This window comes from Corvus brachyrhynchos, unplaced genomic scaffold (assembly GCF_000691975.1).
Source record: "Corvus brachyrhynchos isolate BGI_N302 unplaced genomic scaffold, ASM69197v1 scaffold239, whole genome shotgun sequence".
NCBI classification, from domain to species: Eukaryota; Metazoa; Chordata; class Aves; order Passeriformes; family Corvidae; genus Corvus; species Corvus brachyrhynchos.
The window spans coordinates 2,887,685-2,902,859 of NW_008246057.1; the positions used below are offsets into that span (position 1 = coordinate 2,887,685).

The window sequence follows — 15,175 nt, forward strand, 5'->3', positions numbered from 1 at the left end:
CTGTGTCAGGGCTGCAGCCTCCGCCAGGGAGCTGGGTGCAGACAAGCACCAGATACTTGTGACAAGGCAGGAGCCAGGCACCAGCCAGCATGGCAAACAGCAGGCACCTCAAATACAGCTGGGGGGGCCTCCATGCAGAGGGACTGAGCCGTGAGATCACTTGAGATTACAGTTTAAAGTTAAGTCATTTAAACCAGGTATTCTAAATAAGAGAAAAATTAAAACAAGTACTTTTCTAACTTCAAGAAAAACACGGCCACAGCAATATTAACCCAGCTTGAAGCTGTTTTCCTGGCCACAATGCCAAAAGTGTAATTGACAGTGAAATACAAAGGTAGATAAAAAAAAAGGAAGGAAATGGAAAAAATCCAACATTACATTTCTTACCTACCAATTGCTTCCTCTGAATCAGACTATCTGTGTTCTTGCTCAAGGACTGAAACCTTTCTCCATCTGTCAGGAGACAGCAAACTCCAGAAGAGACTCCAGAAGACTATGATCTTCTGGAAGTTGTCCCTTCTCATCAAATTCATGTTCTATAGTTGAAAGAAATCCTACTGTTTAGAGATAACAAGAGATACTTCTAAATTGGAGGAATTTGAGATTTAATTTATTTTTTTCCAGCAATGGGAGTCACTTGACCAAAGAGGCAGGGAAAGGACAACAAGCAGGATACTGGCATGATGAATCTCAGCTATAATCAACTGAGTCCAGCTTGATTACAGAGGAGGAACTAAACTCTGTATTTGGCAAATGGATCACAGAACAAGTCTTTTCTAAAGCTTTTTGCTGAGTCTGCCAATTGTTAGCTAGACCGTACAGCAGATTTAACCAGCAATGGCTAACAAGTGAACCAAAACTAACCATGCCTGAGCTATCATCCCTGGGATTTGTCTACTGTATCTAAATACTGAGAGAAAAAGGTTTATTTACACTGAACAGCTCAAGTAGTTTCAAATGATAGCTAGAAACAGAGGGTCACGGAGTGCAGTATGAGATAGAGGAAGAGGCCAGAAGATCATTGTAACAGTTGAGGAAATCTGCAGGTCCTAAATCGATTACCTTATTACTCCCCTCCTTTCCTGCTCCCTAGTCCTAAAGTGCCTTGACTTTCCAAGTCGCTTAAGGTCTGAAAAAAAAGTAATTCAAGGAAAAAAACGCTTCAAAAGCAAATTCACTATGATAGATATTACTTAGTAGAGAACTCTGGAAGTTTTAGGTGCTCTTATTTCTCCTTACATTTCAGATTCCTAAATGCCTGCTGCCTAAAAGGTGATAGTAGTGGCAGTTACAAAAGGTCTGCTGTCAGTCTTTGCTGTTTTACCTAAGGACATGAAGTCCAGTCTCAGTATTAGGGACTAACATATTTTGGAAGGTGTAACATTCAGCAAACAAAACCAGAGAACAGGTCTGCTGTACAATATTTGCAAGTTTCATGTATGTTATTTATCTTAGAATACACACTGAGGACAGCAGCACAAGCACTAGAAGGGGAAAGACTCAATTACTGTAAACAACTGGGAACAAAAGACTGTTAAACATTCAACAATCACATCAACAGGTTTAAAAGTCTTTACCACTTGTTTACTGTAACAAGATTAGGTCAACACTCCCCTCTGTCTCTTAGCCCCATCAAAACAGGGAAGATCATAAAAATAAAACCACTGCACTAACTCACTCACTGACTGAAAAAACTCCATGCCCTGCTCAAAGTATTGGAAAGATACCTAAGTATCAGGGGCTACTGCCGCAGTAAATTTCAGCCTGTAACTTCCAGCTAATTGGCTGCACATCTGTCAAGCACATACATGCGAACCACACTTACATAAACTTTCTGCTCCCTTACTGCTCCTCCCACGCCAAGATATCAATTCTAGCCAAGAACTTGATTAGCAACAGACTATGAAACACTTTCAGAGAACATCAGAGGTGGCACTTAAAAAAGGACAGTGAACTTTTATGGCCTGAAGGCCCCAGAACAAAGTGTGGCAGCTGGCACAGGGCATTGCATGTTATAGCTGCAGTCGTACCATGAATCAAAAAGAGATGCAATTCCTTTTTCTGCTCTTCTTCCCTTTAAAAACATTCCTGGCACACCTTTGGCTTCAACCTGGTATTAACCCATGGCTGAATTACAGCGTATGGATGGAGACCGGGTACATTGTATAACATAACCTTGAGTCTTTCAGCAATTGCTTCCTAGAATAGGCTGCTCTCACCTTGCAAGTACAGTGGGTATTGTTGTCTCCAGATGTAGCCTCATAGGTTCAGTATACTGAAATAGGCCTGCTGAGCCCTCTTTCACAAGGAATCTTGATTCATCCTGTATCAGGGACCTCTCTCGTTAGCAATTTTATTCCAATTTATGAGTTACAATTATTTATTACATGCTCCCCCCACCCCTTCCTGGCTAACAGTAAAATTATTAAACACCAGAGTTACATGGACTACTTTTGTATTATTTTGTATGGCTTCTGTCTACCTCTTTGTAATTACCTGTCAAAATCTGTACACAGTGAATTTTAAACAAATCATTCTATGCCGGTTTTGTATTTTAATTAAATATAAAGCAACACTGGTTAGATACCTCGGGACATTTCTCGCTTTACAGAAATCAGAGCTCTTTAACAGCCAAGTATTTCACAGACTTAGACACCTCTATCAGATAACACTGGTTTCAAGTAAACAAGTAGGGTTTTTTTTTTTCCCTCTGAAAACTCTAAGGAAGTTTTCTAGTGTCACTTAGATTTATAACCATTTAGAAAAATGTAACAGAGATACAGAACTTTACATTTTTCTCCTTTTAAGTTAATTAGAACAAATAGAGGGAGGCTGTAATCCATGCACACAGCAAGTAATCCAGCTGTAATTCATACTACAGCACAGCAGAGGTAAAGCGGTAATGCCGACATTAAACCTGATACTATTTAGCCCTTATAGCTTGCAGGTAATCCCTCTCTTTCCAAGAACTCCACACTGAGAGAAATCAGATATATTTAAAGAATAATTCAGTATCATGAAAGTAGTCACTTTCTTTTAAATTAAGCCTAGACATCTAGAGCCATATTGAGGCTTCCAAAAGCAAACACTCAGCAACTGCCTTGTTCATGATTTTAAAAGCTCTATGGAATACATATAAAAGAGGGCATAAAAAAGTTGACAGCTGCCAATTCAAGAGTCAGCAGTTTCCCACTATAGTAGCACGTTTTGTTTAAACTACTTTGGTACCACTGTCATGTTACTACTCAAATTTTTAAAAAAACCCCGTGAATTACATATTTCTAAAACACTACCTATTACCGATATAATCAGACACAGTTTGCATTATTTTTTAAAGCACATTGTCACATGTGAAATATACCAAAAAAAGGCAAAACAAAACCCAGAACATAAAAACACATTACATACTTAAGGGAGAAATCAAGGTGACTTCTTGAAAATATGGGTCTTGCTAAGTTTCTAGTTACCTGCATCCATTTTTCTTTAACCTGTCTGAGACTGCTGCAAACAGAGCTTAGTGTCTGCTCTCAAGCTAAAAATCTTTGCAATAATTGGTGTAGATTTGTGCAGATAAAAATAAAAATCACAGACTGTATTAGATGCCAAGACTGTAAGCAACACGAACTATCATATCTGCACAACAGCATGCTGATATAGTTGGGAAAAAAAAGTAAAAATAATCACAGTACAGATAACCAAGGGTCAAAGTTCTGGTTATGCATGAAGTTTCAGTATTGGCACTTCCTGTTCTGAGTCTAAAATACTCATAATTAAATGTATTTTGTCCTTCTTTGCTAAAGTAATGAGCTGCTACTCTCTCCCCACCTTCATAGATCTGTACCTGATTTGCTCACTTACATTACTGTGAACCATTAGGCCAGTTTTAAAAGGTCTTCGGTCCACAAGAGGCATTGCCACAATCAGTCACGCAGGCCAGGGCTGTGCTCAGGCTTCCTGCACAAGGCGCAGCCCAGGAGCACCCTCCCGGAGCGGGGCGGGAGTTGGACGGCATCCTTGCACCCTGGAACGCCTTAGCTACTTCGGACACCGTAGGTGTTGCCGACAGCCCTTAAACACGTGTCACCTCCCTCCGCACCGCGCAGGTATGTGAGGCTGGGGATGTTTTTCTCCAGCAACAGCTGTGTCCTACAACCTCCTGCGGCTCCTGCACCAGGTTTCTCACGCCGCTCGATCACAGTAGCAACAAAGCAAGGCAGGATCTGTAGCCATCCTGACTCACATTCAGCCCCCCGCTGCAAAACCCACCAGCAGCACCTTCCCCTGGCGGGGCCGGGAGGAAGCGAGCAGAAGGCTGGGAGGGGGAGAGCAGCGGGCCCGGAGCTCCCCCTCCCGGACCCGCCACCGCCGCCAGCTCCCGACATCCGTCTTTCTGCTCCGTACCGTCCCTATTCACGCGCCGAGCAGGAAAAGCCCCAACAGTGAAAAGCTCAGGATCAGCAGAGTTAAATGCAAAACTCGTTTCACTTAACTCACGGTTTTTCTCCTGAAAACTTGTCAAACTTCTAATTTACTTTTGGAAGGCTTAGGGAGAGCCAGTCCTTCGACCAATACTGCCACAGCTTCAGCCGCTGCCGGCAAGGATACACACGCTGTCCACGTGAGCTCCAAACTCAGGTTCCGAACTCCACACAGTAATGTATGGTAACTGGTAACAAAAAATTAAGCTTCTGAGGATCTGATTATCTTTGATTTTTACACAGTGGAGTACAAGCGGACCCAGGATTAAGATCCTGTTACAGTCAGCTGCTGGATAAACACAAGGTCTTTATCACCTATTTTTCTTCTTACAAGTACTTCATACTCACAAGTATGCAGATATCACAGCTATGGTGTCACCACCCAAAATAAGAGGTTCAATCAACAAGCTGAGCTTTGCTGTGGCACAGCTCTACGTGTTAAAGCATCTCCGTGCTAAACCCTCAGCCAGCTGACTGCTGCTGGAAATGGTGGGTTCCACGTTACCAAAAATACTTCCATTGGCATAACTCTCAAGATTTGCAATGACAGTATGTTTAATGTTTACCTGATACCATTACAAGTAATTTTTTTCAATTATATTTAAAAGGGCAGCCACTCAGCTCTTCTCACATACATGCAACTCCTCTTGCAGCCAAGTAGTTGTTGGATTGTCCACTGAACCCAGCCAAACCCAGCAATTTGCAGCAGACCAGTATGGGACCTCAGTTTAAATGCAAATTTATTCTCACAGCTGTGTCCAACACAAAACACACCAACAAATGCAAGCTCACACTGCAAGATATTTTACAATGTTTTAGGATTAAATTCCATATATTTGAACACATACATGGAGTGGTGTTCCTCAGGAAATTAAGCTGGAAGATGTCCTCTGGAGTGCTGCATTCCCTGGCTGCACACCCTCCTGACTATGCAGGGATCCCAGTGGGGCAGCAGTAGGGATGGCCCCAATTTATTAAAGTTTCTATCTTAATCACAGAATCTTCTGCCTGAGGCCTTGGAAGAAAACACGGAATGTGAAAACAGAACCAAATTCTCAAAGATTAGTTAGAGTAAGTAAGCTCTTCAGAGGGCAGTATGGGTCCTTCTGGCAGTGATTTCAATTGGACAGAAGAGAGAACTGGATTCAAAACATCCTGACCCACTGGACTCAAAAATGGAGCCCAGAAATTTAGTCAACAGATCTTTGAAGGTGCATAACCAGTTGGTTTGTGGCTTTGTTTGTTTGCTTTGTTTTAAATTTAACTTGAACATGGGAGGTAAAGTAAAAAATAAAACACTGTATGTTTGAGACGTAAGTCTACCTAAATAAAATAGCCCTGAATGCTTCTGGGATTCCTGTGTAGGAAATCATTCACTGCAGGTATAAATGCCTCACAGAAGAGGCAACCACTGAAGCCAAGGAATAATGAGACACAATAAAATACGGAAGTATAAATAAGCAGAAGAGGAACAATAGTAGGTATAAAAATAATAGGCAAGTAATATCAACATGCAAATAAATAAGACAAATAGGTAAAAAGTTTAAAGCTGACTGGAAGAAAAACCCCAGCAAAAATGTACATATGTAAAAAGCTCCAGCTAAGCTGAGAAACAGAAGGCTGAAAGAAACTACTGGTTGTGTTGTATAACTCCATCACTTTATGGCGAGGACATTACACACTACTAATACCTATTTGTACATCTCAGATTCATGCCTGTGGAGCAGCTGTCAAAGCATGTTGTAACACATAATCCTGGGGATCCACAAGGCTGCAAGGCTGCTGCAAAGTGAATGCTGATTGCTGCCTCACGTCAGCATGTGATAAAGGTCATATCACAGGTCTTGAATGGCCATAAAGCATTGAGTGGTCACGAATATTTAGAATATACCACGGTTACGTTAAGGAAAGGTTAACTTCTACAAAGAAACAAAACAACACATCAGTATTGAAGGGGGGGTGGGGAATATGCATAGTAATCATGCAAACAATCTAGCAGAAGTAAATTGAAAGTGATGCTTTCACTATCTGAAAATAAAAATTCATCTGAAAACCAAGGATGATATTAGCTTTTGTTTAAGGCACAATCAGGACGTTGACAGTTTCTGTACCTTAATATTGGGCATCTCAAGTGATCCATCAATAAATCACCTAAACCAAATATTTCAGGAAGTGATAACCAGTACTTTAGTTTTCAATCTAAAAAGGGAAATTATCAACAATATCAAGACATTTATTTAAATAGGAAAGGCCTTCTACAGTTGAGCTGAAGACCACAGTTACTTTATAGACTAACTTCTGTAAACAGTTTTCTTTATACAGTGTGATACTAACAGTTTGTGCTAATTCACAGACAAGTTCTACATTCAATCATACTGAGAAAACTGCACAGTAAATAATTATTTTCTAACTCTAGAATCTTAATACAGAAATTTTTGCACAGAACCTACAATCTGCAAAAAGGCTAAGAACAAAACTAGTCAATAGTTAAAAGAACTATTCATTGCAGGTGATATGGGGGAAAGGATTTTTTTTGGTAAAGGATCACTTTCTTTGCTCATCTTGCAAACTTTAATTAAGTGGCTATGAAATAAGGAGTAGCTAAGAATGATTCTTTTGTAACCTGATGTTTTCAGGCTATCAATGTGTTTCTAGTTATAGTAATAATACATAAAAAAACATTAATGAGACTGCCTACTTAGCAAAGCCTAGATACAGACATTAACTTGCCTGATGTCAGCAAGAAGTTAGGATATCAGGGTGTTTTTAAGCCTATCTTGAAAAGAAAATATCTGATCTCTGTAAGTAAGTTTTGGACTGACAAAATTGGGTTTGTCTCTATTGAAGAAAAAAAAGTGATATGCAAGCAGCACTTTATGGAGACTCTTATGCTGTGCATCAGAATACTTCCATAGAATTTTCAACAGGAGGCCCCAAATTTAAATATTAAGTGCTTTCCTGATGGACACTGGGATTATCAGGCAGCTTGCACATTTAAGCTACCTGAGCCAGCAACATTTCTTAGTACCCGGCACGCAGAAACCACCTAGTCTGGAATGTGTTTTGGGACTAAAACTTTAAAATGCAGAAACGAGAGTCCAATCTGTTGGGAGTATACATGTTTCTTGCTAAAGCTGTGCGGGCCTAAAATAGTGCTAAAATTAATTTTGTTTCCTTGTACTGCTAGGTAGGTCAACATGCAGGGTTTTTTCCCCACCTAGAGACAAGGCTACAGCTTCGGCAATTCAGCACCAGCAAAACCAGAAGAGACTTCAGGCAAAAAACTTTAACCCAATAAAATACCAGCATGCATATTTGAGTGGCAGCTGTATGAAGTGTTTTGGCTTTTTCTGTATCTGTACATTAATCTCACTCTGAACCCCAAATCAGGTTTCTTTTGTTTCAGTACCATGGATATTTCAGCAGCAAAGGACAGAAGAGGGGTGTTAGAGAAATGCGAGTCAGAGTGCTTGGGACAGCCAAAATTGTACTGATTTTGCCTGTAGAGATTATTTCAGAAGAATCTCTGAAGCTCTAACTGATCATTTCTGCAGACATCTTACCTGCAGCAGAAAAGAAGAGAGGGGACGCAGATTTCTATGAATTCCGAATATCCTGACTCAACTCCTCCAACAGATCAAGCATCTGATCAAAACACACTCTACAAAGCTGTGTTTGTGCCTATAAGACAATCCTTTTACTCTTGAAGCATTACAGACCTTCATAAACAAATCAAACTGTTGTACTGAGGAAGCTCTGACTAACAAGTGGTGCTTGACAGACACTCAGTTAGGCTTACATTACTGTACAGATGAGACTAATGCCTCAGCAATCCCAACTTTTCACAGCAGCTCCTCCAGAAACTCCATGGGATTCTGGATTCATATTTAATCTCTTGGAAAAATTAGGAATGCTGGTTTACTTGAGGAGTGCCTTAGTACTGCACAATCCACTCTTAAATCCATAAATTAGACTATTATTTTTGGGAAATCCTAGAAGAACGGAGGTATATCCATACCCTGAGATAGTCCCTTTTTTCCCTGCTTATCCTCTCCATGTATCAGAATTTGTCCATATTTGAGGCAATGAACAGCTCTTCCAGTCTGTTTCACTTGATTTCAGTCAGTCCTTGCATGAAGTTTGCTCCATCCTACTCATACAGAGATTTATGACAAACAGGGTTCTCTCCCTTTGCATTCTCTATCCAGGCCAAGAAGGTGTTGTCCATTTAGGTGTCAAAATGTAAGCGAATCACATTTTAAAACCAGCTTCTAGCAGCATAAGAAAAGACAACCTACCCTCTGCTTTCTTAGGAAAACATCATCTTTTCAGAAAGTGTTTATTTAAGGTCTAGCACAGGATTTCTTGTTTCTCGGTCAGGCTCCCTAGGGGTAAGACCAGTTTGTCTTATTAAAGTTGGACTATCATAACAACAAAATTAAGAAAAAAGTTCTGTTTCCATTTTGAGTTGGACACAGCTTTCCTACTGCAAACCTTCTAACCTAAACTATCTAGGCAAGTTGAAGTACCAAGAAGTGATCCCACAGTCCTTCCAAAATAGCTAGAGTTAATATTGTACAACCATGTAAAACCCAGTCTTTGTTCTCAATTGCTTATAAATGATGATTTCAAACACTTGGGCACCTCACCAGTACCATGAGTTCAGCAGTACCACTGCAGGTGGCTCAGGTACTTCACTTAGGTACACATCGTCCTTAGGCACTTCCAAGATAACCAATGAAACTAACCCAGCAACATCCTCCAACACTTAAAACCTGCAATTCTTCAAGTGAGCTCATGGAGACAACAGATCTTTTAGTACTTCTGTCATACAACGTTTTCCACTGCTCTATGGCTCTAGAAGTTTTTGAGAATTTAAAAATAATATTTACTGATATAATTTAGTGTGATATTTAGTAAATTAATAATGCTAAATGATACACAAGGAGTTAATGAATTCACAAGTAAATGATGCAAAAATAGCATTTCTTACAGGAGCAATGCTGCTGTACATTGAAGTGGTTTCTGAAGTTTATTGCTTTTGTCTTCATATACATGCTGCTTCCTTAAGGTGTTACAGGGCCTCAGATGTATCTTTTAACTACTTACAGCAAACAAGAGCAAATCTGTTGCTTGATGTGTGCAATGCTGCATACACCTTCACAAGCACCCCGACATCATATTTCTTAGCTGTGAAATTCCACAATGACAGGTACTAGTTGGTATATCTTACTGACTTAATTCAACTGATAATAAAGGGTTTATTTCAATTAGTCTCACATTAGAATCACTGATTTAGATTTAAATTAAATTCACATAATTTTCATGTCCTGTGGGTATGCATGTTTTGACAGTACTGCAAGAATGTGCTGCAAGTTGCACAGAAGTTGATTGAAACCGTCAAACCAGTATTTAATTGCTTGCTGACATGTACCTCAAAAATAGTCCAGAGTGGATTTATCTGAACATACAAAAGTACATGCAGAAAACACATTTTAGTCATCTCCATGCATTGAAGAAACACAGGTTTTATTGCTACATTTTTAATTCCTGAATCAAACACTGCAGCTTTTGCCCATCATTTACTCTATGACCACATGTATCACCTCAGACTTAGAGAATTCTTTTCTCTGTATAATGGATATTATAAAATAATACTTCTAAAATTAAAAAATATTTGTAAAAAGTTTTAAACATTAAAGATTTCCTTACTTATTTTGTTCTGATCCCCAGCCTTTGAAAAACTGTAACATCTGTGCAGACTCATTAAATACATTTGCTCAGATAACATACAAGAAAAGCAATCCGTAAGGAATCTGTAAAGTTCACAAAGTTTTTGCAGAAACTTGTATTCAATCTGTTCCTCCTCTCCTGAATTCAGCGCTGCAGAAGGCAATATTCCGGACATGCAGTCCAGCAGTCCTCACCACTTTTTCCCCGCTTAAATCTCATTTTCTGTAATTTACAATTTTTACTTTAATCCTAATCAGTCAGAATGTGTGAAGTTTTAGAGTTGTCTTCTAGACTTTCTATGTCTTCTGGTAATTTTAACAGGCTTACTTCACACATTAAAACCTACTCTTCACCACATCCCTCTTTAGGGCTGTGAATTTCTGTTAGAGAAGAGCCCTTTTGGGCAAAAAAAAATATCACGTTGCCACCAATTCTTAGATCATAGAATCACAGAATGGTTTGGGTTGGCATGGAGACGCCCTTAAAGTCATCCAGTTCCAGCCCCCTTGCCATGGGCAGTGACACCTTTCACTAGGTAAGGTTGCTCAAGGCCCCATCCAACCTGGCCTTGAACATTTCCAGGAATGGGGCAGCCACAGCTTCTCTGGGCAACCTGTGCCAGTGTCTTACATTAAAGAATTTCTTCTAATAGCTTCTCTTAACCTGCCCTCTTTCAGTTTGAAGCCATTGCCCCCGGTTCTGTCACTACATGATCTTGTAAATACCTTTCACTAGATAAGGTTGCTCAAAGCCCCATCCAACCTGGCCTTGAACATTTCCAGGAATGGGGCAGCCACAGCTTCTCTGGGCAACCTGTGCCAGTGTCTTACATTAAAGAATTTCTTCTAATAGCTTCTCTTAACCTGCCCTCTTTCAGTTTGAAGCCATTGCCCCCGGTTCTGTCACTACATGATCTTGTAAAAAGTCTCTCTAAAGCTTTCCTGTAGCCCCTCTGTACTGGAAGATGCTCCAAGGTGTTGCCAGAACCTTTTCTTCTCCAGGCTGAACAAACCCAGCTTTCTCAGTCTGTCTACACAGCAGAGGTGCCTCAGTCTTCTGATCATTCTTTGTGGCCCTCCTCTGGATTTGCCCCAACAGGTCTATGTCCACATTATATTGAGGGCCTCAGATCTAGACGCAGTACTCTCGGTGGGTTCTTCTGAGAGCAGAGTAGATGGGGAGAATCACCTTCCTCAACCTGCTGCCCACACTCCTATTGATGCAGCTGAGGATATGGTTGCCAATATATCAATATAGTGATGTCAACAGTCCGTAGGTACCAACTTTAAAAAAAACCCCAACTCAAATCTGAACAGGCACAGCCCAGAAAAAGACCACTTTAAGATAAATTCAAATGGTAAATCTTTCATCTTCAAGGTCAGGTGTCCTTTTCAAAAGATGCTTTTAAGAGCGTAGTTTAGAGAAGACAGGCAGAGCTGAATTAATAATTAATTGTGGCTGCTGTTCCCTGTGCAAGTGCTACTCTGAACCATGTATTCTCCCTGCTTTTGCCTTGCACTGTCTCTGCTGCCCTGATGGGTGAGCTTAGCTTGCTAAACCAGCAGGAAACTAACCAAAGAAAGGGTGAAAAGTTGCTAAATCACAAACAGTGAATAGCTTTCCTCTATTATTTGATAATAAACTGAATAGCAGCAGGGAAGAGGATCCCTGGACTGAGTAGAAAGGGTGAGGTGTGAAGAGCATGCTCTGCCCTCTGCAGCAGCATGCCTTCAGATCCATTTGGGACACCCTGCCACAGTGATAGTCAACAGAGCTGTAGAAAGGGCACTGATATCACCAACAGAGTGAGATGTCACCAACATCCCAGAGAGATGATAATGTGTTAAAGCTACTGAAGGTTTTGCTGCTGTTGAAACAGGTTCTTGCTTATTTTACAAGGACCATGATTGCCACTTGGTTATCAGTCCTTGCTTTAAAACAGCACCGCTGTACCTCATGACCTGTGGCTGTTCTCATAGCTGACTCTCCAACCCATATTGTCCTCTTCCAATCTTTACCAATCAAGGCTCAAAAGTTTATTCTCACAAAACATCACTGACCACTGTGCTACTTCAAACAATGTTATTCTGGAAAACAATGGCAAGTGTGATAATCTGGCACCAATCACGTGATACTTGTACCACACTGACTGGTCTTAGTTAACCTATCTGCCTTCAGCTATGACAGCAGAGAGGATGTGACAAATATAGTAAGAATAAGTAACTAACTCTAGTATTTTGAGAAATGTGATTAGGAGTTTGTAAAGAACTGGATACAAAAACGAGAGAAAACTTCACTCACTATCTTTGTGCATCACCAAGGAAAAGCACAATTCATTTTCAAGAACAAAACACAAAAACACTTAGAGTTGCTGAGCCTACTGGACACTGCAGACTTACTTCATCACTTACTTCTGCATATCTAAGAAAAGACTATTAGAGAAGTAATACAGAGTATGAGGAATTTGTCATAATGGTTCTCCATGACTTGGGACTTGACACTATTATAATATTAGTACCTTCCTTGAGAGACTAATACAGTTCATTAAAAAAAAATTTAATCCTGACAATGAAAATTCTCTATATCCTAAACTTAAAAATAAAAGCATTTTGCATATTTAATTTGCCCCAAAGTTTTCAAATAAAATATGAACTAGAAATACAACAGTTGCAGTATTTACTTAGTAAAACTTAGTTTTAAACTTCCATTTTTTTTCCAAACCTGTTTTAAACCAACTTAGTTACTCAAACCTCATTTTTTCATTAAAATAATTATAAAAATAAAGGAATTAAGAAAAATAATCTCACTACATTAAAATGAAGTTCTACATTAAAACAAAGTTTCACTATACCAAAATAGTCAACATGGAATAAATAAAACATAGGTTGCCCATCAGAAGAAAAAAAAGTGTGAAAGTCAGCGTGAAACTGTTAGTAATGTTCATTTGCAGCACAAGCAAAGTGATTACTGCATTTCGTACAACACTATATGAATATTCCACACATCAGGAAAAGAAAAATCACTAAAGCAAGAGACATGTGGAAGCCTTTCAATAATGTAAGAATAGATGGATTACAATCAATGTTAAAAAAGCAAACTGCTACAAGATGAGACCTTTTCTGTAAATGGCTAATCCACATTAATAAAACCACTATTAAACATCACTGCAGGTAACAATTTACTTTAGATTTATATCAACTAAGCCAAAATATATTTTAATGTAACAGCAATGGGTTACATTTTAAAACTGTTTAGTCATTTTATCCATCAGCACAACCCAATGTTTCTAGGAATGCAAGTCATTTTTATTAGGCAGCCAGCTGCAGACATTGCTGGAACTACATAAAGTTCCAGAAAAACTGGGAAAATTACCATTCATATGCTTTCAAAAGCTTCCCAAACACATGAATGGAAGCTGTGTTTGAATGGCAAAAGTCAAACAATTTGGAAACTAGATTAAAGGAAATAAGTAGTGATTTATTTGCAGTGTATCTTTTCATTCCATATAAAAATGCCTGTGCTTAGTGACAGAGATTTGGTCCATACAAGAAGGTACTACAGCAATGATGCATTATGAAATAATCTTTAAAAAAATGAACTAGGAGCAACTGCTTTAAAGAATTACTTTCCCGCACAGAGCACCAGGGAAGGCAGTGATGACTAATGGGGAGAGGCGCTGCTCGGCCAGCTCAGTCCCACAGTGTGGGGGAGGCACTGCATACCAGGGAACACTTGCAGGGAACGTGAAACAGATACTCTTGTATTGCAGGGAAAGAAATAGGGCAGTAAAACAAATAACGTTGCTCAGCTTTTCCTCCTGTAGTATTTTTTTAATATAATTAAAATAAACTGCTAAATGTCAGTGTAATCTTATGAAAATTCCCTTTACTTTCCTTTTGTAAAGCTAATACTGAATGACTTTCTTACACATAGATGTCTATGCTGTATTCATCTAAAGAATATTAAGCCCAGGTCTCCATGTCCATTCCACATGACAATATGTGCAAAGCCCACATGATAAAATCTTAAATTTTGTAATAATACTGATTCTCAAACTTTCATCATTCTTCCTTTTTACATGAAAATCAAACATTTTAAGCCATAGTACAGCTTCCTATAGTTACTGTGGCTGTCATTCTTCAATTTAAACAAGTTATTAATTATTACAGCTTTACCCAGCAAAACTTCTCATGCATATTTCTAGATGATCTAAAGAAACTTCTTGTTCTTAGTTTAAAAAGCAGAATTTAAATTCTTTTAAATATGTATACTTTTTTCTTTTAATAACAATAAAAACAGACAATGTTTCAAAATTCCCAGGAATATCTTCAGGTGATCTGAATGAGACAGTTAAGATACCCAACTGCAGTTTCTAATTGCATAAAAAGTAGAATTAGCTAATGTTACATTGACCACACTTTATCCTCTCAAATTTTAGAAAAGTTACATGGAGGTTCTTGGCTGAAACTTTGCAGACTTAGAATCCCCAAGCCATTTTTTCCACATAAGATCAGTATAAATCCTGCTAACCAAGGTGATCTCAAAGAAGTCAGCTACTACCTGCACAACGTAACATGCTTGTGCTATAACCATGGTTCTGCTTCCACTTAGAGGGTTCAATTATTTAAGAACAAACTGACATTCCTAAAACTAACTGTTAAATGGAATATTTAAAAAACCAATTGGGATGGATCTGTGTGGGTCAGCTGAAGCTGAGCTTTAAAGTGAAACATATCAGAAAATGGGAAAGGCAAAGCATAACAAGTAAAACCAGCTTAGGTCAACAATGATGCTGTTTCATCCAGTGCAAATGTCTTATGTGAATTGCACTAAAAAAAGAATCCTACTTGAAAGGGAAAGAAAGGAAAAAAAAAAAAGAAGGGTCAGGCAGGGTGAAATAGAGCCTTTAAAAGCCTGGAACAATTTGCAACACAAATACTGAGGAGCAAGCAGCTTCCTCTTTG

General features: G+C 39.1%; 1 protein-coding gene across 7 annotated transcripts in view; it reads right to left on the reverse strand.

Annotated features, from left to right (window-relative positions):
- ATXN7L1 (ataxin 7 like 1) overlaps positions 1 to 15,175 on the reverse strand; it is a 112,503-nt gene that overhangs the window by 43,804 nt on the left and 53,524 nt on the right. Inside the window, exon 1 of one of the 7 annotated variants that reach the window (XM_017745938.1) lies at positions 3,859 to 4,229. The exons of the other annotated variants lie outside the window; for them this stretch is intronic. The gene's annotated coding sequence lies outside the window, so the exon portion shown is untranslated. Of the gene's footprint in view, positions 1 to 3,858; positions 4,230 to 15,175 lie in introns of those variants that run through there. 7 annotated transcript variants of the gene reach the window in all.